General features: G+C 36.6%; 1 long non-coding RNA gene across 2 annotated transcripts; it reads left to right on the plus strand.

The window, feature by feature from the left end:
* Positions 1-424: 424 nt before the first annotated feature.
* LOC120375147 lies at positions 425-23,384 on the plus strand. Of its 2 annotated transcripts, none has more exons than XR_005586459.1 (4): positions 425-545; positions 4,851-4,997; positions 22,471-22,596; positions 23,326-23,384. It is a non-coding gene; the product is annotated as an uncharacterized LOC120375147 (long non-coding RNA). The 2 variants fall into 2 exon arrangements; XR_005586460.1 differs by lacking the exons at positions 22,471-22,596; positions 23,326-23,384 and adding exons at positions 6,322-6,415; positions 6,862-6,923.
* The last annotated feature ends 3,549 nt before the right edge of the window (positions 23,385-26,933 follow it).

The following is a 26,933-nucleotide window of genomic DNA, read 5'->3' on the forward strand; positions in this document are numbered from 1 at the left end:
TAATCTCTTTGAACCAGACTCAGCCACCCTTACTCATGATGATTAGTACCTCAAGCAGTCCCATTTGCAATCAGCAGGGCTTCTGGAGTGGGGAGGTATTACACAATGTGAGTAGAGGGTGGCAGAACCTGGCCCTTCATCCCTCTCACTTATCCAACTAATTCATCATCATTCTTTATGGTTCCAATCCACTCCGCCCCCAAATAAAATCCCATATTCAGATGCATGATCTCATTCTGAATATAACATTTCAGCCCAGCTGCATGATTGGGTCCCACTTTTCCAAAACTGTAATTTCCCCACCAGCTCAGAGGTTGGTTCTATTTTTTTTTTCAGTCTCATCACCGTCTTGGCTACACTAATGGACACATTGAGGCATGTCATGAAAGCAGACACTACCAGGCCAAGAGAAGAAATTATATGACCTTTGTGAGGCCAGTTCTCCTAAGCTCACTAGCGGGGAGTCCAGTTCACTAATCACTGCAGGTCTATTTACAAGTTTGGAGAGTTTTTAAATTTCGAAGAACTCACAAAGTTTATTTCAGGTATGTGTGTTTCCAATTGAATTTGAATGTAATGGCATCAGAGAAGAAAATGAAAATAATGCCATGTAAAGAGAGAGTAGTATTTTACCCATACAGCTTCCTTTTTGAGTGCATGGGCACATGAAGAGTGAACGATGCTCAGATATATAGCCCACCTAGGTAAAGCACTTTCAAATGTACTTCATTTATTTATTTTAGACTGTTTTTGGCTCAAAATCATCAAAAATTACTGTCTCTAGTTTCATTCTGCCCTTTTGAAATTGTCCAGATTTTGCACTAAGAGTCTAAAGCCACAGCAAAGAGCTAGGCCAAGAGGGAAAGCTTTTGAAGAGTTCCCACAGCTGTGAAAACACAGGCCTCAGGCTGTGTGTAGAGTTACTTCAAACAGCTGCTTCAGGTGACTAAACACCTTGAGTCTCATTCATCAAGTGTTGTTTATACTGGCTGACAGACCAGACTTGGAGAATTAAGTCTGAGAAAAAGAGATGTACTACATACCAAGTATGGGAAAGGAACTGAGTTCCTTTAAAAAAAAAAAAAAAGAATCAATTTAAAATAAAACAGACCAGGACTAATTTTATTTTATGTTAATAAGTCTTCTGATGCCCTTTGCACATTTAGACTCAGAGGTGAAACAGTATTGGTGGTTTGCCACTTCACAATCATGTAAATAAAAGCACCTTGAATGATGCCTGTACATTGACAGATATCTCAGCTAACCTGTCACAAAAGCTTGACATTACTTATTAGCCTTAAATATCATCTTAGAATAACTTTTTTTTCCCTTAATCAATGTTTTAAAAAATGAAAGAAAACATGCCTAAAACAGCCACCTTCTTACTTTTTACTTATCATCTGATTGTAAAGATTTTATCAGTAGTTTTGGTACAGGGTTTATCACTCAGGTTGAGATTATATTCTTTCATCTCATATACATATGAGAAGGTGACATGGTAAGATATTTGCAATTGTGTAACTTCTTTGCATGGATCAAAAGAAGAATGAAAGAAAATGACACGAGTCAGTGTCAAGTAAAGTGCTACTGGTTAAGTAAGCTTTAAATATTAAAAGGGATTTTTAATATTTCCTTTTAATCTAGAAACCTGTCACTTACTGATTTTTTTTATAACCTTAGAGTTGTTACTAACAACATTTTCCATGGTTTCATTCCAACTGCAGAAACCCACCCAATCGCAGTCATGGCAAATGTGGTAATTTCTACTGGCAGTTTTTCATCTATACTAGGGCAGATTTCAAGGAAAAGGGCATGTTTTTCAGCCATGGGGACACTGTTAGAAAGATGATTTAACATAGATTGTAGACTAGTACTGAAATGTTACTGTTTTCTTTGTTTTTTCTTAACAACCAGCCAGTCTGGGAGAGCAAATGTTCTTTGAGACAAAAATAATAATCTAAGAAAGAGAGAAATTAGCAGTAGACTATATCACTTTTTTATTTTAAAAAGTACATTGATGCAATATGTTTCTTTCTTCTTTTTGAGATGGTTTCAGAAAAAGAAAATCCTGACAAACTGGTTAAATTGACTGTCAGATATATAAGCTGTTTGATTTACATATGCAAATAGGTATTGGGGAATGATGCCAGATGATCTACATTTTAGCTCTTCTTAATAACGGGGAACTTTATAGCAGCAGATTTGCATCTGAGTATCTGAAAAAGTTTACTTGAAAAACCAGGGTTTAGGAAGCAATATAAGTTGAAGCTCCTGAGCATCCTGACCAGGATGGTGATAGTGACTGTGAAATGCTCAGGGAGGTGAGAGACGCTTTTAAAACAAAAAACTCAATAATAATGGGGGATTTGAACTATCCCCATATTGACTGGGTACATGACACCTCAGGAAGAGATGCAGAGATAAGGTTTCTTGAGACCTTAAATGACTGCTTCTTAGAGCACCCACAAGAGGAGAGGCAATTCTTGATTTAGTCCTAAGTGGAGCACATGATCTGGTCCAAGAGTTGAAATAGCTGGACCGCTTGGTAATAATGACCATAATATAATTAAATTTAACATCCTTGTGGTAGAGAAAACACCACAGCAGCCCAACACGATAGCATTTAATTTCAGAAAGGGGAACTACACAAAAATGAGGAGGTTAAACAGAAATTAAAGGTAAAGTGCCAAAAGTGAAATCTGTGCAAGTTGCATTGAAATTTTTTAAAGACACCATAAGAGAGGCTCAATTTAAATGTATACCCCTAATTAAAAAGCATAGAGAACCAAAAGAGTGCCACTGTGGCTAAACAACAAAGTAAAAGAAGCAGTGAGGCAAAAAGGCATCCTTTAAAAAGTGGAAGTTAAATCTTAGTGAGGAAAATAGAAAGGAGCATAAACTCTGGCAAATGAAATGTAAAAATATAATTAGGAAGGACAAAAAAGAATTTGAAGAACAGCTAGCCAAAGACTCAAAAAGTAATAGCAATTTTTTTTAAGTACATCAGAAACAGGAAGCCTGCTAAACAACCAGTAAGGCTGTTCTTAGGTTCTTCTTGTGTTCTTAACTTTTAAGTAAGGCATATTAATGACACAACTTATGTCTTTTTGTGTAGGAAGTAAGCTCCATGTAATAAATAGTATAGGTAGAACCTTCTGATGTAGTTTGCTGTATTTAGACTGAAACAGGCAAATCTAAATGGATTCAGAAGCATAAGTAACCCAGTGCGAATCCCAGTAACATTACATAACCAGAACTCCTCTCCACCCATTATCATCTTCTCCTCCATGAATTGATGTTATAACCTGAAGTGACCAGCAATCAGGATTGTCTTTGTCCAGGGCCTTTCCCTAGCCTTATACACCCAAGTATGACTATGCCATTCTTCCAAGCAAGGCTCAAGACTTTTTTAGTTTGTTTCTACCACAGGGTGCTTTGGGCCTTTATGGTTATGTCTACTCTACACAATGTTTAGAGTGAGTGGGAGTGAGCCTCCCAACCCAGCTCGACAGACCCTGGCCAGTGGGGCTCACACTAGCACTTTAAAAATAGCTATGTAGACAGTACTTTGAAGTAGGAGCTTGGGCTCTGAAGCCTAGGGTGCGGATTGGGTTTCAGAGCCCGCAACTTCAAAGCACTGTCTGTGCAGCTATTTTTAGTCTGTCTACCTGGGCTGGCAGGCTCACTGCTGCTCGCTCCAAAACACTGGGTAGGGCAACATGCATTGGAACTCAAGGCTTCTAACAAGGCATACTATAAGAAGGCCTGCTCTTCCTCAGTCTAAGGGAGATGGCAAGTCTGTCTGCCAGAAGACGCTAAGAAAAGGCAGGAGTTCTGATTTTACAGAGGGGAAATGACTTGATGAACGAGCTATTTTAAAAAAAATGATAAATAAAAGTCTGGGAGGAAGGACTGAGAGTAGTTGAGTGTCATGTGTGATAAGGGTTGAATAACTGAGAAAAGGAAAGAAGGTCCACTCAGACCCTGTCTGTGGGTCTGGCCCCTAAACCTCAAAGACTCTCACACTTTCCCCGCCATGGAAATAATGGAATTTTTGCAGTTCAGGGCCATTTGCATAGAGGCCACCTGACTCCACACCAACTCCTGGACCCTGCCTGCTCTGGCCCAACTTCCTGTCAGCACAGCACCATTTAAACCACGCTGCTTGGGCTTCCCCATCTGTTAGAGTTTGAGGGCAGAGACTGAATTTTAATATGTGTTTGTACAGCACCCAGCACAACAGGGCCCCAATCTCACTTGTGTCTTCTAGACTCTACTGTAATTTAATAAGTTCAAATGTATAACTGTGGCTGTACATGTAATATATCCAGGGATTTCTGCTTCTTTTGGCAAGGCTCCAGGGGAAAATAAAATTGTTTTATAACATTTATTCTTAATAAACATATTTTTTCTCTTTTGCTCAAAATGTTGATTAGAAAAGGAAAGCTGTGGGGAACTACAGACTGTGTAACTGGAACCCAAAAGACTCCTAGAGCAAAGCACCATGGAGACTACTCATGTCTTGGGTTCATCCACTGCAGCTCTCCCTTAATTATTCTAAGCAAAGGATTTGAGCCAGATTTTCAAAGATATTTATGTGCCTAAAAATGCAGATAGATGCCCAGTGGGATTTTCAGAAGCACCTAGAAGCCTAACTCCTATTGACTTTTGAAAGCCCCACTATGCCCTTGTTTGGTCCTCCTCCATTATACCATAAATTTGTGTCAGTAGATTAATGTTAAGATCATTTCTTACTTCCCAACCTTGTTTTTAGATACATAGCTAAAGGAGATCTCTGGGGTTTTATAAATTGTATATAATTGTTTGCATTTTTGTCATTTAATTTAAAGCTTTGAGACTGACTCAACCTCCAAAGAGTCCCATCTGATGTTGTCTTCACTGAGGGAGAGCCAATGGCCTGTTGCTTCTCAGATTCATAGCTTTTTAAGACAAAAAGAGACCAATATGACAGTCAACTCTATCCTCCTGTGAGTAAGGTGAGAATGGAGAATGTTTCTTAACCATTTCAGATTTAAATCTACGTTGGGGTGTCGCAGCTTATACCAAGCCATCTGTTTTTCCCACTTCTTGCCACGTCAGTCAAGCCTGAGGTCTTGCTTATCCAGCATAAAGGGATTGACTGATGTTTTTGGAAATCTTCTGCACTGACTTCAGTTGGAAGTGGGAGTTGGGAAATCTCCCAGATCTGAATTGAAAATGAGAACAGACTAAAATTGTTGGGTAGTTTGGACTGGAATTCCTTTTCTGACTTCCTTTTCCCCACCCAAAGTCTGGAAAAAATGGAATGGCTCCTCCTAGAACCATTTCTAAACAGTTAAATCAAGCTGGAGCTACTTCTAGCTAGTAATCGGTGAATCCCAAAAAGCTTTAGAGGTTCAATTCACATTAAAAGTTGGATGTTTATCTGAGTTTCAATCAATGCAATTATTAATCCCTATGCACCTTTTAGGCCCTTTTATGGTACATACCTTCTTGGGTGCTTTATGTGCAGTGGCCCTTCTCTCATCTTCCCAGCCTACTCACAATTGAAACAGACAGACGTAATATCTCTTGTAAAATTTTCCTGCTTCCTGGAACAGTGCCAATCCCAATCTCTGGTAAAATAGGCATATAGGTCAATCTTTTTAGTCGGCCAGGTGTTACTGTTTTACTAGCTGAGTGCGTCTCTCCTTTACATCAGTACTGTTCTCCCTGCCAAACCTTGAGTGCTGCCACCCTATCTCTTCATCTGAATGGAGCTGCCAGGAGCCACTTACACTTTTGTCCCTGGCTGAGAGTTGAACACTATCCAGGTCTCTTGATTTCTGCTATTCCACCCTCAGGCTGGTTTTCTCTTTAGATTTCCTCCACCTGAAGAGATCAGCAAAGCAAGCCTAAGAGAGATGGGAGAGACACCTTGTCATTGATTTCATAGCCTTTAAAATTACGTAGGCTGCAGTCATACAGATGCTCTTTCCTCTCAGACTACTTTGCTTGAAGCCAGACATCCTCTCATGCTGGTACAGGCAACAAAGTGAGGTGGCAACTGTGTACTGGAAACAACTCTCAAGAACTCTTATTTTCATTGTAATATGTATAGTAGCATCTAAGTGACAATATATTTCTGCTTCATAATTTTCTTACTTGAATTTGTGAAACAACTGACTAATGTTTTGGGAAATTTATTAGTAATTCAGAAGACTGAGACAATAATTCTAGTGAATGTGAAGTTAGTTAGTTTGTTTGAATTTAAATTGAAATGTGGCTAGGGCAGCAAGAGTGACACTCCTGGACTTGCAAAAATGCCATCTGATTTTTAAGGTCTACTGGTGATCAGGGCCAGAGTTTATTCAAAGCTAAAAGAAGTCACCAAAGGAGAAATTATCATGGAGTGAAATGAAAGGAAACTGACATGGTAAGAATGATGAGAATTGCTTATAATGAGGAAATGTGTGAAAATTCATTATTGTATAAAATACTGGATACATTTTGTGAGAGCGCTGATAAATATTAGTGAATCTCTCTGAATCTCTAGACATGCAATAATAATAATGAATAATCAACCAAAGAATATAAAATATTTCAGATTTTGATTAACATCACATGAGTCATGGCATAAACTGGAGCAATTCTCATTGACTTCAGTGGGAGATTTACCAGGTTACATCAGGCTGAAGGTGGTCCACTCTGGTTAAATAAAGAAAATTAAACACAGTAATAAATTATCTTGAATATACCTGGACTCATGAGAGCCTGAGTCAAGCTTTCACAGCTTGATATTTTTTGCATGTAATTTCTAATTTATTTTGTACTTTAAAAGTTTGTTTTGGCTGGGATTGAAATTTAATTTGTTCTTCAAAGGAACATAACAATGGAAACACAAAGAGGAAGCTTTTGTTCTCTCCCTAGGAGTTCTGAAAGGTAATAATTATGAAATGATAAGATTCTAAATGAAAATGTCATTCGCAAAGGTTGAGGTTGAAAACAGCATAGACCTATGTAAAGCGAGAAAAGTCACATTTGATTCATGAACATAAATACAACCAGAATGATTTAATTTTAAATCATCTGATGATTTATTGTATAAATATTTTGTAATTTTGAAAGGAAATTCTTCAAAGCATGCATGTCTGTGAGACCCATCAGAACACAATGCAGCTTCGGAAAAACATTACATATTATTATTATTAGTAGTAATAATAATAGTAGCAGACAGATTAATAAAATTATATAAACTAAGGATAGTGACCATATAACTCTAAACCTGTGTTGAACAATAGCCTAAATCAAATGTAGGAATAATGCCCGTCTAGTTTATTCTTCCAATAAATGAAAGCATTGTGCTTGGTGGTTTAAAAACATATTCATAGTTTTAGAAAAACATAGCATTATATGTTATGTTTCCTGACTTATTTGAATGGTTTGACCCACCTGTCCCTTCTTGTCATCTTCCCAGTGTATATTCATAAACATACACACATTTCTGTAAAGGATGATTCAGTCTTCATTTGTGTATATCGTTTGTGTGTGTGTGTGTGTGTGTGTGTGTGTGTGTGTGTGTGTGTGTGTGTGTGTGTGTGTGTGTGTGTGTGTGTGTGTGTGCGCACGCATTATGGACCTGCTTGTATACACCTTATTGAGGCAAAACTCTTGTTGCCTGTTTTAGTTAGACATACAGGATCAGGCACTGTATCATGGTGGAAGTTTTCTATGCATAAGGGACAGGAAGGTCTCTCTGAACAGGTTCTTTGAAAAGAGAGTATGTTTGTTTAGCATTTGAGTTAAAATAAGTCGGTTATTACTTCACCTAATTTAATGCCTGATCATGCTCTTGTTGAAGTCAGTGGTAAATCTCCCATTGCCTGCACTGGGAATGGGATGAAACAAAAGGTGTCAGAAATTTCAGTTCTAGCCCCTGTCCTTGATTTAATATAATGGGAGTAAGTTGCTCTCCTTCACCGTCTTGCATCTGCTTACTTGAGAGACTCAGTAGCTCTAGTCATTTATTCTGTTGTCCATTGTTAGAGAAGTGGTTCTCCCACACAATGTGATATTTTTGATACTCAGACAACCATACATCTGGATGATAAAGTTAAATCACTATATTCCCAGGGATTGGTTTAATAAACCCATTACTAAATTTATAGGGTTGAATAAACATAGAACAAAAGCTCAGATGTTGGATTTCACTCAGAATGAAATGTAAACATACCACCATGGATTTGTTTCAATAATAGGCTAAAAGGCTTCCTAGATCTTTGTTAGCCAAGGAAGTCTGGGCCTTTTCTTTTATGTTTTCTTACAGTTGCTTTATCTATCTATCTATCTATCTATCTATCTATCTATCTATCTATCTATCTATCTATCACTGACAGCATCTAACATACACAGTTAATGCTGATGTTCTGTGCCGTCATGAACTTTATCTTCTGCTCCCGCACAGGTGCCCGGTATTACACTTTCATGCTGAGAAGATTTGTTTTTGAGAAGTGTACTATGAAGTGTGCTGAAGTCGGGAGTGGATGAGGAAAGGAGATGGTGGTGTGCATTTTCTTCCTTACAAGAATACTGTTCTTTTCTGATTGTTATCTTCATCCCATGGACGTGTGGTTTCAATTTTAATTTTCTCTTTGAAACATAGATCAGGCTGTGTTATCAACTGCTTCTGCTTCTCAAACATTTCACTTCCTTTACAGTCTGGAGATAGCTGAAGACCTGGCTTTTCATCTAACATTACCTAACACCTCCTCCCCAGACATTATTTTTATTTGGCATGATTTTATATTTTTCATTCAAACTTATGTCAGTAGTAGAGCTGGACAAATCATTCATAATGAACACATTTTGTCCCTATATCTTGTTCCTGAATTGTTTGTAAGCAGACTGTATGTGATATCTGAACTGTGTTTAACACCCAATGGAGTGCTTGGTGCCTGTGCATTTTAGTTTGGATTGAACAAAGATGTCACACAGTTTCCTTTCCCTTACTAGATGAATATAACTTTTTGTCATGCATCCGACGAAGTGGGTATTCATCCACAAAAGCTCATGCTCCAATACGTCTGTTAGTCTATAAGGTGCCACAGGACTCTTTGCTGCTTTTAGAATTAGGTTTCCAATGGGAATTTTATTATCTTAAAACTTGCTTTCTCTGTATATTCACTTAAAATTAGGCATTTCCACAAACATTCCCACTAGTGAATTCATGTGATGGAATAACTAGACAAAGTAAGCATAAGAGGGAGTGAAAAAAGTTTAAAACTTTTAATGTTCATGGAAAATACCAATATTCAACCATCTCCAGCCATAAGCATTGGCTTCCCATATAAACATCCCAAATAAGTAGACCAAAGAAAGTGATCTACTTAGCCATGCAGAAGGAGAAGGTGACCTGCCCTTCTTTTTGAGCATACCTTTCTGAACTGTGGTGATTATTGCTTTGAAAGACACTTTCATCTCTGCAAATATGGGAATGTTTCCCATATTAGTAATCGTTCTACATGGAAGGAGACATCAGAAATGTTTCAAGAATCAGCTCACATTCTAATCTTTCCCTTTGATACTGAAGGAGAGCAGAGTTTCAGATAAAGAATTAAGCAGCCATATTCATGCGAGTACATTGGCTGGGAGAGGGAATTTTATGTTACCTCTCACTCTGTCTGTGCTGTAGCACTGTGAATGTTGAGTAAACTCCAATTTCAGCTGTGGCATACACAGGTGCAACTCCTATTGAAATGAATAGAAGCCACACTTGTTTATACCTGGGCTGAATTTGACTATTTTCAGTGAGTACTGGGGAAAAAAACCCAAACACCTATGAATATTTGTTTGAATATTTAAGTGAATTTGCTTGGACCATGTTTATACTCCTCCTATGTTCACAAATATTCTAGGAAATTAATTTACTAATTTATGTTCATAGGAACAGTGCATTTTGAGCAGATGTTGGAGTATATTCACTGGAAATAAATTTTAAATTTGGAAACTCAAGAATTCCTATCAGATACCTGATTTTTAAAGTTCTCCTAATCAAATTAAAGTACAGAAATAGTCCATGCTATCTCTTTACACAATCAATATGAACCAACATCACTCAAATTTAGAATACTTGCAGTAAAATGAACATGAATGACCTTTAGGATAAAAAGAAATTGCAGAAATTATTCAGTGAATTATTTTAAATAATGAATAAATTAAAGAAAAGCATATATTCACAAATCATTTGCAAACAGAAAAAGAGCCAAAATTAGTTTTTTCACTACTTTCCCACAGCTCTATTATTCAATTTTTGGATTGTAATTATCTATCCAAGTTTACATGACCAAGTATACTTTGTGTTATCACCCATAAAGTGGTCAATAATTCTTGTCAATAGATTTAAATTTAGCCAATTATATAATCTCTTCCCCACCTTTGAATAATACACCAGTACCACAACTTTCTTCTATGAAAATGGTGGATTATATGTTGGCATTATTTTCAGTTCTATTTAAAAAACACAAACAAAAATAAATAATACAGCTATTATTATTATTATAAATTCCTGGACATCACCATCTGCTCTGGATCTTTTTCAATACCAATTAAAAGCAGCAGGTTAACTGTCATTTGGTTCATTAAAATAAGCAATACACAGACTTTTAAACAACTTCTGATGTAGGGTTATTTACATGTAAAGTGAAGATTGATATTGATATGGACACAGATTAGAGTGTGGGATTTTAGCCATGAATCTCCCATTAAATTGCTGGGTGCACTTTTGGGAATACTGAATAGTAAATAGCTCTCATTTAAAAAAAAAATCAAAAAAATTTGGTAGGTTTTCATGAACCTCTGTACTGCACACATCTACCGCTACAGATTTCTCCAGCACCAGGGTTGTGCTGAATTCTAATTTACACTTTTACATGCTAGAAATCTGTGAAGAAACCAATGCTAGCTGTTTTAAAGATATATAATTAAAAGCTATTTCCCTATTAATAAAATGAGCATGTAGCTTGAGGTGTTAGGAGAGACCTGTCCACTACTTCAACTCAAGGAGAAATAGTTTCCCACTAAAAGCCACATCACTGCATGTTTCCGTGTGCGATTATTATCTCTTGAAATTTGAAAGGGGGTTTATGCCAGTAGATTACTAGTATGTATAAACAGTGGGAAACAGACAAACCTTCCGCACCTATTTCTTTAAAAAAGAGCATAATCTTTTTTTACCTATGATGATGTCAATCTCCCTGCTAGTCATATAGGAAAAACAACTCTTATGACCAAATGACTCCAAAAAGTAGCACCTTAGAATTAAACAGAAAACTGTGCCTTGCATTGTGACTGGTTTCACAGTGGTAATAGTGTTAGTCTGTATCAGCAAAAACACCAAGGAGTACTTGTGGTACCTTAGAGACTAACAAATGTATTTGAGCATAAGCTTTCATGGGCTAAAACCCACTTCATCAGATGCATGGAGTGGAAAATACAGTAGGAAGATATATATACACAGTACATGAAAAGATGGGAGTTGCCTTGCCAGGTCGGGGGGTCAGTTCTAACGAGACAATTCAATTAAAGTTGTCTCGTTAGAACTGAACCCCACTTGTACTGTGTATATATATCTTCCTACTGTATTTTCCACTCCATGCATCTAATGAAGTAGGTTTTGGCCCACCAAAGCTTATGCCGAAATAAATTGGTTAAGTCTCTAAGGTGCCACAAGTACTCCTTGTTTTTACAGAAAACTTGTGTTCAAATTGCTACACGGATTAAGAGGTCTGATCCGAAACCCACTGTAAATCACCAGGAGTCTTTCTATTGATGTCAGTAGGTTTAGGATTGGGCCTTCAGGGTAGAAGTCATTATGTGCTCTCCAAGCTAAATGAAAGTGGGGAAAGGAACGACCAGTTTTGGGGTTATTGGCACATGTCTAAAATTAAATAAACCCATTTTTGAGCCTGAAGGGTAAATGTTGGAAAAGAAATTCTTCATCAGAAAAGCTGCTAAAACAACCATATAGCTACTGTCTTGTTACATTAGTCTTAAATTAAGCCCAAGGCATTATCCTACACTTTCTTCAATGTTATCTCTGCCTGTAATAATAAAACATGTCTTCTGATTACAGATCTTTCTATTATCTCAAGTCTTAAACCTAATTTATTTTCTATCCAACCTTAATTTTCCGCTGTTGAGGTGTTTTGTTGTTGTTTTTGTTTTCTTTTGTTTTTATATTGAGATCCAAGGTTGTGATTTAATAGGTGAACATCCTCTTTGTGAAAAAATATTATTTCTTGTGCTACAGGGAAAAATCAGTTTTAATCTACTTGAAAAGGGAATATGTATATAATTACACCTCTACCTCGATATAACGCTGTCCTCGGGAGCCAAAAAATCTTACCGTGTTATAGGTGAAACCGCATTATATATAACTTGATTTGATCCATTGGAGCATGCAGCCCTGCCCCCCTGGAGCACTGCTTTACTGCGTTATATCCAACTTTGTGTTATATCGGGTGGCGTTATATCGAGGTAGAGGTGTATATAATCAAACACATGCTAGTATCACATATTATTAATTTGGATACTTTTTGGGATAAATTACCACTCAAGTGGCATGAATTTATACTGGTCCAAGAAGCAGAAAAAGTTTTTAACAGAACTTCAAAAAAAAAAAAGTTGAAAACCCAATGATTTTGAAAAATTACTATATATGCAGTACAAAGTTTCTCCTAATTTTATTATATGTTCTCAAATTGACAATCAAAATCAAATCAAGTCAGTGAGGCAAAGCAGATTTTTAAAGTTAAGCACAAGTGTATATTTTTGAAGAATTGAGAGCTTTGATAGTAAGTTTGAGGACATCGACTAAATTTGGTGCACCTTTGTGCTGCACATAGAGTAAATGTGCAAAATTTGTGAGGCTTTTTTAAATAGAAATTTCACACATTTATTTTTATATAACTGTAATCACATTGATACACAACTTTCTTGAGATGAATGTCTTCATTATACGGAATTTAAAAGCACAGGCTCTTATATTTAATAATCAGCAGGAGTTCATAGACAACATTTTGTCTGTCTGGTAAAAAGCTCACTGCAGCTCCTATTTTAAGTCTTTTGTGGCATTGGGGCCTGATCCAATATTCATTGACGTCCACGTCAATTTCCATTGATTTCAGTGGGTATTGGAGCAGGCCCTTATTCTTTCTGTAACCCACTGTCTACATTGTTCTGATCCAAAAAAATCTTACTGCCAGGATAGAGAAGATACAGTGTGTGTATGATTTATGTTTTGCTTGTCTGTTGTTTATAGAATACGGATTTGTTACAAGATGAGCTCTGATTTCAGGAAATTACCCACATTGTCAAAGAATTTACTTTCTTAAATATATTTTCTTCATTAGCTTTATAAACAGCCCATTTTTTCATGTTTTTTAAAATATTTTAAATCTGGACTTTGATGTATTATTACCACATGGTCATATTGCAACAAACTTTCCAACACACACATACAGACATGTAGATTCTTTAAAAAAAATAGTATCAAAGGAGAATTACTCCTGGGTTCCTGCAGAGATCCACAGGAAAAGCTTTCCCTAGAGCTGGCTCCGTTTAACTTTTCCCATAGACATGCAAGCTACACAGGAGTCAGATGTTCCAGTCTCAAATTTACCCTGAAGAGAGGAGAGGAATCTTGTAGACAGACAACATACAGCAGGGTTGGTAGGAAAGAAAAAGTTTTAAGGAGAAGAAGCACTGAAGTGAGGAAAAGTGAAAAACCATATAAAGTCATAAGGAATTAAGGACCATATACATGTCTTTATCTGTATGGAGCATGCATTGATATCAGTGGGATTTTCATGTATGGGAGAGGCATGCATGAGGCTCTAAACTGTTGGATAAAAAACAAAAGGTGATATATGGTATAATAAAGAGACTGGTACAAAGTTATAGGGAAGAGGACTGTGTGGCATACATGATTGCTACTGCTAGTTATTTGGGCTGTATTTATTTGGAAATAAATATGCAGCAACTCCACCCAACCCAAAATATCATAATTAATATGAAATGAATCCGTGTTACTACTAAACTGAATAGTAGGGTTGACAATATTGTATATACACCTCTACCCCGATATAACGCTGTCCTCGGGAGCCAAAATGTCTTACCGTGTTATAGGTAAAACCGCGTTATATCGAACTTGCTTCGATCTGCCAGAGTGCGCAGCCCAGCCCCCCCGGAGCACTGCTTTACTGCGTTATATCCGAATTCATGTTATATCGGGTCACGTTATATCGGGGTAGAGGTGTATATACAATATTGTCAACCCTACTATTCAGTATAGTAGTAACATGGATTCGTTTCATATTAATTATGATCTTTTGGGTTGGGTGGAGTTGCTGCTAGCTTAAGGGGAGGAGACCAGAACGGGATTCTGTTTGGAAAGGCCACCCCAGAGTTCAAATGCTCATCCAAGCTAACCATGCCTCTTGAGTCTGCAAAACTGGACAGGAAGTCTCATCAGAACAAGTTTTAGTAGGAGGTTCTAGTATTTGTGCTGCAGCTTGCAGACAGAAATCCAGCTTTTAAAAAATTATATATTTTAGCACTTCTGGTTCTGCTTTGTGCCAGAAAAAATGAAGTGAAAAAGATTGAGAGGTTTGGTTCTAAAAGTGGGTGCTGGTTTAGGGGCTGCAACTGTGTTGTTTTTCTGAACCAGTTGAGTTGAAGAACTCTGATAAGCCATAACCTTGACATGATACAGCAGCATTGTTATCGTTTCTTCTCACCATAACAAATCTGCTGCTCTCTGAAAGCAACAAGAAGATGGGCTGAGCCTTTAGAGCCCTTTCTCAATATTTCCTCCTTTGGATCTTTATTGCAGGCTTGTTAGGCTACCTTCAGTTGCATTTGCCATGTACTTGGTACTTAGTGATCTAAATCTTTCAGTATTATGCCGGGGTTGTTGATCCTGCCACATGGATTAGCCATTTAGAAGTGTGTTCTTGGCAGTGAAGGTTCACATATCATATCAATTTCTCCAACATTAGAAACACCACCCATTGACAGCAGGCCTCATCAACAAGTACAGTCAGAAAATGGGCAGGAATGTCAAATATTTATCCCTTTTAAAATTTTTAATATGTTCTCCTGGGGCCTGATTACAGAATTTTTTAATGCTTACAAATTTCTTCAGTGCAACAGTACTAGTTTGTTTCCAAGGAAACAAATGTACTTATACTGCACTGCACACATTCTTAATCATTAAATTCCATAATCTCTCTCACTCATTCTCTTTCTCTTTCTCTCTTTGAATGGGTAACTTCTAAAAATTGTTTGTTTTTATTGGCATCTCCAGCTACAATTTAACTGCAGGTAAATTTCCAAATATGTTCTCAATAAAGGATTGTTTCAAATTACTGAAACAATCTAATTGTCAAGAGCTTTTATGAAATCATCTTAATCAAGATAAATATGTATTCTTTCTTCTTCTACTCTCTGATGTGGGGATGTTTAATTTTTTTGTGTACGAGATCTCCTGTGTGGTTTGATGCAAAATATTTCTATATAAAATTCAAAAACAGTGTGTGAAAATATGTGGAAATACAGTTGCACATTGTATTTATTGTTGAAGTGTGTGGGTGTGGGCTTGTGTATAAAACATATAGTTTGTCTAGATACACATACATGTAGGTGGGTCTGTACAGTACATTATAAATATATATACTTACGTATAAGATATTGACTTTGAAATTTTCATTCAAAATATACTAAATATTAATTGAGGACTATTAGGAACCCACTGGAGGGACAATGCATTTTTAAAGTGACGTTGTAACATTCAAACCATTCATATTCTTCAATGTCAATGTAATTTTTATCTAAATGATTTCAGAGGAAAATGGATTCATTTGACTACAGTGCTTCTAAGACCAGTGGGAAGCTCATCATCTTAATATTGAATCTGTAAATCCTTTCCACTAGGGATGATTAACAGCTTTGTCAAGTGTTTATTTTACTTTAAGAAGAATATGTAATTTCCTGGTATAACTCAGACAGATTTCAGTCTATTTCTTCTTTTGCATGTCACATTCATGCTGTAGGTTAGCGTGATCTAGCCTACCTCTATTAGACTTCTATTTTGAGCAGTAAAAGGATAGCCTAATAAGTTTTCATAGTTTAATGATCATACATCAGTTTTCCCTATGATTCATTTATACTTGATAAATAAAAACCCCTCAGCAGTCCTGATAAGAAGTAATAACAGGGAATTACTTCCAGATGGCACTTTTGCTATACTACACGTGTGGTCTGAGTTACCCATGGGATATAAACCTTATATTAGTGCAGTGATGTGCTGTTCACATGACTGCTGTCTTGAAAGCACTGGTGAACTCTTCCCAGTGGCAGGACAACTACAGCCATTAGGGTTACTTGGAAGTATTTAGCTGTGCAGTGACATTTACATGTTCAGCTTTGCACACAGATTCCAAAGTCAGACTGTAAACAAAAGCTAACGTGAGAGACAATGTCCTGTACAGCCTCATTTTCAAGATTTAATTAAGATGCCTTATTTAGTCATCTGATAATCTAAAGGTAAATAACTAGTAAATAACCAATAAAAGATGAAATATGCTTTGTCCCCCCCAAATACTATAGCAGGTATAAATACCCCCTCCTTTTACTTACAAAATCTAAACAGTTAAAGTCTGTTTGGGGCTTTCACATAAATCTTTTTGATTTTTCTTGTTGTTTGTTCTTATAAAAAACCTACCAATATTTTGACATTGTTAGAATGCTGGGCAATATATTGTGTAAGAGAGAGGGTGAGGGAATGCGGGGGAAGGCTATAGCGAGAGACACATAACAGTTTATCGAATCAGAATTATCCTGATTCAAATAAGAAGGGCGGAAATTTTGTCCTTGTGCTGCTGACTCTCAAGCTAAGTTTGAGCTTCTGGGGAAAGAAAAAAAAAGTCTCAGCACATGGTTTAAATACACTATGGTTGCCAATTATGAGATATGTACGATTTGAACTTCCTTGTTCAGATCTGCAAAATAATGGACTTCCCTGTGATGGAAAAAATGAATGTTTACTAGAATCTACAGAATGCTCTTTCAAGATGCAGTTTAATTACAGTCAAAACCAATAGGAAATGTTCTGCTTTATAAATAAATATCACAAGTGTGATTGTCTTCAAAATATGAGTGACATAAATCTATTCTGTTTCTGAAATGGTATCATCAACTTTTTTCAGAAAGTGCTATGTTCTATTTTATCTCAAATTTTCCTGGTTAAAGTCTAAAATAAAAATTGCAGATTAGAAAATCCTTTGAGAATGGGGTTCAGCAAATGAAACTGTTTGAAGGTAAGTTTCATACTAGTCTGGCTGAATTTAATGAGCCATTGTTAGGAACCAAGCAAGCAAGTATTCTAGAGAGGCAGGAGGTATACACAAGCTGTCTTTTTAAGAAGCCATTGTAAATCTGATAACAAAGAGAGCCTGACTTTCTCCTTGAATCACCAAGTTGACAAAACATATACTGCATGGACTCGTAGCAAATGAGATACATTTTGCGAGTAAAGAAAATTAGACTTTAAATTTAACTCTATAAATCCTAATGTTTAGGGCACAGGGAAAAGCTAGAATCATGCTGAAATGCAAGCTGTTGTATAAATGTGGAATGAGGCACAGACTGTGTATGCCTCCCTGTTCAAAAACAGAACATTTTGTGCAATTTTACTGTAGGTGAAACCAAGACTAACAAATATATTTTAACACAAACCAAAAAGCACAGGGGGGGAAATTATAGCAAGCTGTGTCTTTAAACTAGTAGGGATTAACCAACTCATTTTGTTACCTAGGAGGCTTCAAGGTAAAAGTCCCCTGTTCTTAGGGACTGTATTCACTCAGTGCTTGCTAACCTTGGGCTGACTGCTTAAAACATGGATCTTTTCTTTAGGCGGAAAGGGATTTTTAATATTTAAAATTATTAGTTTGTAGTATCCATGTAATTTCTTCAGCCATAGGGCTTTACTATCTTTGATGTGCATCTCTGTTCCAGCTGGTACTCCTACCACTCCTGCTGTCTCTTCGCCCTAAGTAAGGTTTCTTTCTTTGTTAAAACTGGTGCCACTGATTTGTCTTCAGCTCTGAGAAAGGCTTTCATCCATTTTAAAAGTGGTGTTGCTGAGACAGACTTCCTTTTCCCTGAGAAGGAGATTTCTTATTTGTATTTGGTTTCTTGTCTTTTCTTTTCTTGAGATTTGTATTTCCCGAAGATGTGTGGTTGTGGGTTCTCTTAGTACAACATCCATCTCAGGTCAACATGGTCAGCAGAAGATAATGCGGTCACTCACCCTTTCTTCAGTTCAGGCAAATTATAGCCTTTAAGATTCTTTGAGATTAGCATAGGTACATTTCTTGGAATGATCTCACAAAACTTACTCCTATGGCGAGTGGCCCATGCCTGACTCACTATTTCTAAACCTTTTGGACCAGATCCTCCATTAACTTCAATGAAGCTACACCACCTCAGGGTCTTGCCCAAGGGCCCCAAAGAGGAGCCTGCGCTCACCAGCTGGAACAAGAAACCTGAGAGCTTTCCAGAATTAGGGTCTTCTTCTTCAATGTGGATTAGACAAGATCTTTCCCCTTCAATCCATTCTAATTGTTTTTCTATAATACATACATTAGATCCTCAACTGATGTAAATTGATGCAGCTCCATTAAGAATCTGGCTCATAGGTTGCCATTTATAAGAAATGGTGTTGAACTTATAAATTTGTAGCTTCCTAAACTAATCTATTTCTCTTTTTTAAATGGTTAACATCCATTCTACACTCATAACTTCACAGCATTACAATGAACAAGTTTTTTATTATTTTCATACAGATATCTGAAGAAGTCTTTTGAAGTCATCTGGTCTTGGTTGGTGGCTTAAGTTGTCGAAGTACAACAGAAACATTTATTTTATATAGCACCTTTCATGTAGACACATCCCAAAGCACTTTACATTAATCTTACTAAAAAAGGACATATATCAAAAACCTAAAAACCAGTAAAATACAATAGATCTAGATTTAAAAGATTTTATAAAAAGACTTCAGATAACACCTAAAAACAGAAACAGATTCAGAATCTAGCAGGTTCAGTCAACGGCCTCCAGAAGTTAGGACCTTAAAAAGAAAATGGACCTATTCCACATGATGATTTGATACCTTCCATATCCTTAGAATAGTTTATTTAGTGATATAAGTAGCAATCTGTTTCATCAGACACAAAAGTACAAGATCATTGCAATTTTGTACAACTGAAAGAAAGATCTTAGGTCTATAGCCATCTACAAATCAAGAAGCAGATGCCATCCAGTAGGTAATTTTCTTGCTTGACTTTAGTTAGAGTTACAAAAGGTCTGGAATATTTTGTATTATTTGGACCCTAGATAAAATATCATTAGAAGGACCAGTAAACAAAGCTTTTCATTAATCAAATTTTCAGGTAAAAAAAGTGCAAACATGTAATTTAGCATAGTAAATAGCATGTCAAACTATTAATTGAGCAATGTCATTAAAAATAAATAAAATTCTCCAAAATTGGTTTACACGTACACACGCACAAAAATTCCGAACCACATAAAATTTGCAGAGTTAGGCCCACAGCTGAAGTGTGTGTTGGGAATGGAGAGAGTAGGGCAGGGAAGGCTATGAGATGGACAGAAGTGACTTTACTCTGTATTTCTGATTTCTTAATCTTCAGATTGGCCAGGGGTCAGTTTGGCATCTATTGCAACTTGGAGAAGCCAAAGTCCCGCAGATATTTTCACTGTCAGTCCATTATCTCTAACTTCTTTCTTCTCTGCTCGACCAAAGCAGCTTTTCTAGAACTATGTCTTTGATATCATTATGTCATGATGATGATAAGATATTATCAATTCCCTGGTCAAATTGCAACTGCTGTGATATACCATAGACTCCCCTCTTAGAGAGGGGAGGTGGTTCATCATCAGAAACTTATGGTTATAGTGCATCATGGAGATTCTACAGTTCTGATGAGACACTGCAGTGGGATATCCTAATTGAAATAGTTTCCCATTGGCCAAAAATATTTTGATTTTGGGGTGTTTGGGTTTTCAATGAAAAATTTACACAGAAAGTAGACTCTCTTTGCACTTAGTCAAAACCCCATTTTTCCATCAAAAATGTTTTAGATAAGAAAACTTCTAACAGCCCTTGCTCACATATAATAATTCAACATCTTCCCTAATTTATATTTTGGATCATATCATGCTATCATCTTTAAGCAACCCAATCTCTTATTTCAGTCAAAATTGTATCTAAAACTCTATGGAATGAGAGGGTTTTAAGTTTCATGAGGTAGCTCTCTGATTCCTACATTATAAACCGTAACATCTACAGATAGCTGAAACTTGCATTTTAATAATAAGGTTTATTAAAGAAAATGGATTTGGGGAAGTCACCTGTCACCACTGGCTACCACCACAAAAGTAACAAAAAATGATGATATAGGCAGTTCTCAGCACCCTCATTTCCTCTTCTTCATTTCCTGTTAATGATAACTAGTGACTGGATAGTACCTTCTGGTTTCAGAACCTAATATTAGAAATCTACTTTTTTTGCTGTCCTTGGCCTTTTGTTTCTGCTTATTTGCAAATTGCCTGGCTTCCTATGGAGATACTGTACTGTACAAAGAGCTAAGAATAGCCAGACCAGAGCCAACCAATGGTCCATTCAGTCTGATATTCTGGCTCGTACAGTAGTCAACAATGCCTGTTTCAGGAGGGAGTATAAACCTTACTAATGAACCATCTGATTGTCCAGTAATTGAAAAGGGTGGTGGGCAGAGGGAGTGGAATTCTCCCTGACCCCAGATAGGCAGGGCCGGCTCCAGCCACCAGCTGATCAAGCAGGTGTTTGGGGCGGCCGCTCCGGAGCGGGGCGGCACTTTCAAGGATTCGGCGGCAAGTCAGCGGAGGGTCCCTCACTCCTGCTCCGAGCGAAGGACCCCCCGCTGAATTGCCGCAGATCGCGATCGCGGTTTTTTTTTTTTTTTTTTTTTTTTTTTGGGTGCTTTGGGCGGCAAAACCCCTGGAGCCGGCCCTGCAGGTGGGATTAGTTTACGCCTTTCTGCATGGTTATTAATCATTCAAAAGACCAAATTTCCCTTCTGACTTTAAAGTCTATGAGTCTATGCATTTTGGCTGGCCTTTTCATTGATGCAAGATGTCTTCCCTCTCCTTCTTGCATCCCTGAACAGGCTCTGCTCAGGGGCCCAGTGAGAATTTATCCCACTTGGATAAATTAGGAGTGACTTAGGCATGGTCTACGCTACACAGTTAGGTCAACATAAGGCATCTTACATCAATCTAATATGTCAGTGTACACACCACTGCCTTGTCCCGCCATTGTAAGTGTCCTTCTACATCAACATCATAACTCCATCTCCATGAAAGGCATAGTGCTTATATCAGTGTAGTTAGGGGTATTTACATCGGCTGTTGGCTCTCTTGTCAATTTCATGGCTCCATGAATCCTCCAGTGGCTTCCCCTTTCCCAGGGCATCAAGTTCAAGCTTCTTGTCACCATCTATGCTTGCCTCCATGCATGGAACATCCTTCCTGAGCTCATTTTCATGACTGCCACCATCTCCATGTTCAGGTCCCTCTTGAAGGCCCACTTTTTCCATGGTGCCTATAGCAAATTAACTAACTGATAATGGCATGTTTGCAGAGAAACTGGAAACAGTAAATATCGTCCTAAACTTCCAAATGCACACACAATCCCTTCCCACTGTCCTGGGTTAACATAACCTGATGTTAGTGTGACACAGCTAATAACCCTGTTGATCAATCTAGTGATATATTGTACTCTTTCCCTGTAGCCTCTGCCCATCTGTCTTTAGCGTGAGCTCTCTGGAGGGCATGAAATGTGATTTCTCTTCAATTTAAAAAGTACCTAGTATGTTATGGGTGCTACTAGAAATAAATACAGAAAATAGTAACGTATGATTTAAGTGGACTTCATTTGCTATTTTATGTTGTTCACTCCACGTATAGCTGCTGTATAACTTGGGCATCGTTGTGGTGGTAAAGCATTCTGTCTCTCTGCAGCTAGATATGCAAGGAAAATATTACATAGAATGCAAATTTCATAATGTTCGCAAAATATTTCCCTGGACCACTTTCAGGTCTACTGTACTGTACCTCCAGTAATCAGGAAATCCACAACCAGCTCTGAACCAAAAGTTATTTTTTGTTCCAACCAGTCTTTAAAATCTTTACATGGTTACCATTAGCATATGGTGAAGATAAATTACTATACTATCAAAATGGGCACAGCCGAAAAGTAAATGGAGAGCTCTGAAGGACATGGTGAACTCTGACTAGTGCTTTTTCAATGGCAATGTGATTGGCCATTCACCTACAGGGATCTTTTCCTGTATTTTTCTATATTTGTCTTTTCAGGCACAGTACTGTTTGTGATGGTGACATACTGGGCACATGGATGCTGGAAATAGATTTTGCCTGTGTTTCAAGTTGGAAATAAATCTCCTGGGTTCATTTTGCTTTGTTCTGATTTCTTAACTCTTGGTAAGATAATTTTGCCATTACCAGTTGGGTAGTATGTCAGCTTTGATGCATCACCATTTTCATGACTGACATTATTATTCCATATTTCTTAAATGAAAATTCATACCTTTTCATATTGGCATTCATTCAACTTTGGCTGCCTTGTATTAAATACAAGACATATTATATTTAATATTAAATTGCTCCCCTTAAAGGAAGCAATAATCAGAGTTCTTAAATGAGGTATCTGAGCCCTAACGTTTTGTTATGAATCAACAAATTTTCATCAGTTGATTCTTCAGTTCTCAGAGAGCACTTTCAGCGCCAATATAAGGCACTGACGTATAATGTCAATATAAAATAGCTCTGCAACAAATAAACCTCGTATCTTGCATTATTTACTCAGGAAAATCTCCCTATTGACTTCAGTGCTTGTAGTAAAGACAGTACTGTAGGAGTGAGCCCCTAATTTCTTGCCCTTTGTAATAGCTCCTTAGTTGTCCACCTAATACCTCTTCAGAATACAATCTCTCTCCCTATTTAACTATCTGTATCTAATGCATCTCTAACTCTTTCATTTCCATATAATATTGATTCTGCGGTAGATGTTGAATTTTCCTTTTAGCCTAAAAATCTACAAAAGCCTGCTGATGCAACATTGCAAGAGATAATATGCTCAGTGCTTGCAGTATGCTATAGTTTGCTATATATAATAATAATTTACACACACCACACACACACACTTTTCAGTATTTCTGCAAGCAATCTAGACACGACAGAAACAAATTGATGGAGACAGAAATGGGAGAATCCCACCCTGTCAGAAGATGAATGAGTTGAGCTTGCATGATGTGAACCATGGCTGACAGAAGCGAGGTGGAATCAAAGAGTGAGCAACTTTTGACAACACACGCTTCACAGCTCTGACCACTGAGGATCTACATGATTATCTCCAGACAAAATAACTGTGAGTAAAAGGCTTACATACACTTAAATTAAACACAGCAGGGTTTTAGTAATCTCTGTTTGCATTTTACTTTCTGTTAAGAAGGAAATTGCTTGGACTTGGAACATTTCATTTAATGGCATTTTTAGTTACCTTTTGTACTTCTAATGCCACAGTCTAAATTCACCCTGAATTACCCAGAAAGGCAGAGGAAACTTTTGTCCTTTATTTTTAATTGCAGTGGCTTCCTTACCAATTTTGCTAAATTAAATGTGTTTTAAAACATCTCTGTATTTGAAACCTAATTATCCCAATCTCTCGATGAAGTATAGCTAACAATACAAACCCCATTTATGTAATTTATTTGCAAAGGAAAATAAGTGGGATGCAGTTCTACTAATGATATACGTTTGCAATTCCATCCCCTTTTTTCCCCCTCCCCCAACAACAACTCAGGGAAGCTGCATCTTTTTAAAACAAATCCTTTAAAAGCATCTATGTTGTGGCATTTGTTACATCTCCATATTGCTCTTAGGGTAAGATAAACTCTGCATAATGTCCTGTTCTTTCTAAGTAGCATGTAGAGCTTTTGTTTTGTGTTTTTTTTTCTTTATAGCCAGTCATGAATGAGGATTATGGCCTGTCACCCACAATAAGTCATGAATGAAGATCATGGCCAGTAATTGTAATGTGCAAAATAAAAAAGAGTGAGACATGTAGAGTTGAGATACATTAATAGTTGAACCACCGTTCAAGATACCCCAGCAGAGTAAAGTTTAATCTTTTTTAGACCACCTAGTCCTGAGAACTTCAATTCTTTTATTGCCGAACAAACTGTCATTGGCTCCTGGGTATTTATCAATCAATTCTTGAAATTGTGGCCATTCAGATTATATTAGGTTTTCTCTCAGGAAAGAAAATTAATTCCAGTTAGAGTTCCCATTGGTTTAAAAATAAGAAAATAAAAGGCAGCAGAAGGAAAACAGAAAGGACACTGGGTAATAGATTAGCAAGCAAACCTAGTGCCTTCTCCTGCAGGAGTCCATCTCTCCCAGTCTGGGATTTTCCAGGAAGCTTTTACCAGGATCTAAAAGTAACTGCACTGAATAGTCTTGAAAATGGAATGTGTTTTAAAAAGAGCCACTGAAAAAAATGCTAAATATTTTATAATATTTCTCATTTATTTTAAAATAGATTTGATGGTAAGGTGCCTTGAAGCTCAGTTTGAGTAGATTCTGTCTCATTGTGATTTAATCTGGGGATACAGGTGGTCGAACAAAATACAAATTCATTCAGGAATACCGATACAAATAAATGTGGGAAGTCTGCTCTGTTATTATTTGTGGGGTTATGTTATTTGCTATTGGCAAGTATTGAGATGTCCACTGACTGGTTAGGTGATGAAAATGTTTGTGCATCCATTACATTTTAGCCCGAGCATTCCAATATTTGTATGTGGAAGAGCTTTATTTGTTCTTTATTCAGTCTTCACCTTTGGCTATTCTCCTATTTTTAAAAGTGTCAGTTATCCAAAAAGGAAGTGGAAATACTACCTATGTATTTTCAGTGACAAATCAAGCATTGCAAACAATGAATAGTCGAAATGATCAGTGTGTGAACAAATCTGACATTTGTTTGCATAAACTCTTCAATAATTTTTTTAAAAATAACATATATTCTTAGAAATAATGATTAGTGTGTGAACAATTTAGAAACTGGAAAAGGCTAAATTTGTCAGATAATTTATTTGCAATGAATAACTCAAACAGATCTATGTTGGAATATCAAATACAAAAATAATTCTTAGCCATTTTGATATTGTATCTTCCAACACAACTGGCTATCATCCACCCTGGTTACTAAAGTTACTTTTACATCATTCTTAACAGAACTCTATTATGATATTTTAATACTAATATATCTATATATAGATAGATATATTATATTATATTATATAGATATAGATATATCACAGTTCTTCATATTATCACTTCACTTCATATTATCACAAATTGAAAAATTTGAAGTTGAATTTTGTTTCTTTGCCAAATGTTTTACATGTTATTTTGTTAGTATTAGGCTCTTTCTGTATATTTGTCTTGCATTGATTTAATTTTAAAAGATTTTGAAAGTGCAATATTTGGAAAAAAAATAACATTCACAGATTTTCATGGATTTGGCAAATAGATGTAAAGAAAATAAGTAGGTCAAATCCGAGGTCTGTCAATTTTGACAGTGTCCCTTGAAGGTCATAAAAAATAAGGAGGAGAAAATATAAACATCTAATATATTTGACATCAATAATAATGACACCCAGACTACAACATTAAAAATAGTTTGCCTATTAGCTAGCTTGCATTTATTTATGCAGTACTGAGAATAGCTGAATTTCAACGTATCCTCTCAGGTTTACAGACATTTAAGCACATTATTAGGAGCTGTGATTATTTGGCACACCAACACTCAGGTATCACCCAACTTCATTACTACCTGATTAATTAACCTGTTTAAAGTGTGAAAGTTGGCACCTTGTCATTAGAATCCATGGGAATAACTAATGAGAAACTATGAAATAATTTGTTCCTCAATTAAAAAACCCGAAAGAAGAGGTTTTATCTCATTATTCTTGTTTCCTGTTATCACCTATACAAAGCCAAGAAGATTTTGTACAACTTACTGTCTACAGAAAATAGGCTAAGTAACATCTCAGGAAACACTTCACAGATCTTTAATAAAATGTGGTGTTATCCAACACCAATAGGCAAGCCAAGAAGGTTTCTGGGACAATATATTCAGTATGCAGCAAGAATTTGAATACTAGTCCTTTCATTTAATAGGGGTTATTTGTTCGAAGATACAAAGAGAGCTGATCGAATTATTCATTGTGAATAAATTTTCTGACAAGTTTGGGCCTTCTTTTTAGTTAGCAATTTAGGTAATATTTTTTTACAAATTTGTTCTTTATTTTAACTGTTTTACTAATAAATTGGGAAACAAATAATAGCCTATAGATTGTTCATGAATGGGTTGAGTTTTTTGTCATTCATTTTTTACTATTCATGTACTTCTCATTATGAGGAATTTTAAAATTAATGTGCAGATAAAATCAGTCAGGTAGAGCTATCTACAGAAATGAGTAAAGACTCATTCATGAGGGCACAAACTCAATCTTTGAGTTTTGACCAGTGAGTTTGTTGGGTTCTGGAGGTATTGAATCATCTTGGGCCATTACCAGTCCATCCAGGTTCATTAAGGTCATTTGAACGATTATTGCTGGTGAAGATAGAATGCCAAGGGCATTTAAGGAGATAAACTTACCAATGACACACCTTTAATAAATCTCTAATTTTTAAGAAGATGTTGGTGATCCAGGTGTGATATATCTGGAGTCTTAAATATCCTTGACCCTAAT

This window comes from Mauremys reevesii, linkage group 11, assembly GCF_016161935.1.
Source record: "Mauremys reevesii isolate NIE-2019 linkage group 11, ASM1616193v1, whole genome shotgun sequence".
In the NCBI taxonomy this organism is placed as follows: Eukaryota; Metazoa; Chordata; order Testudines; family Geoemydidae; genus Mauremys; species Mauremys reevesii.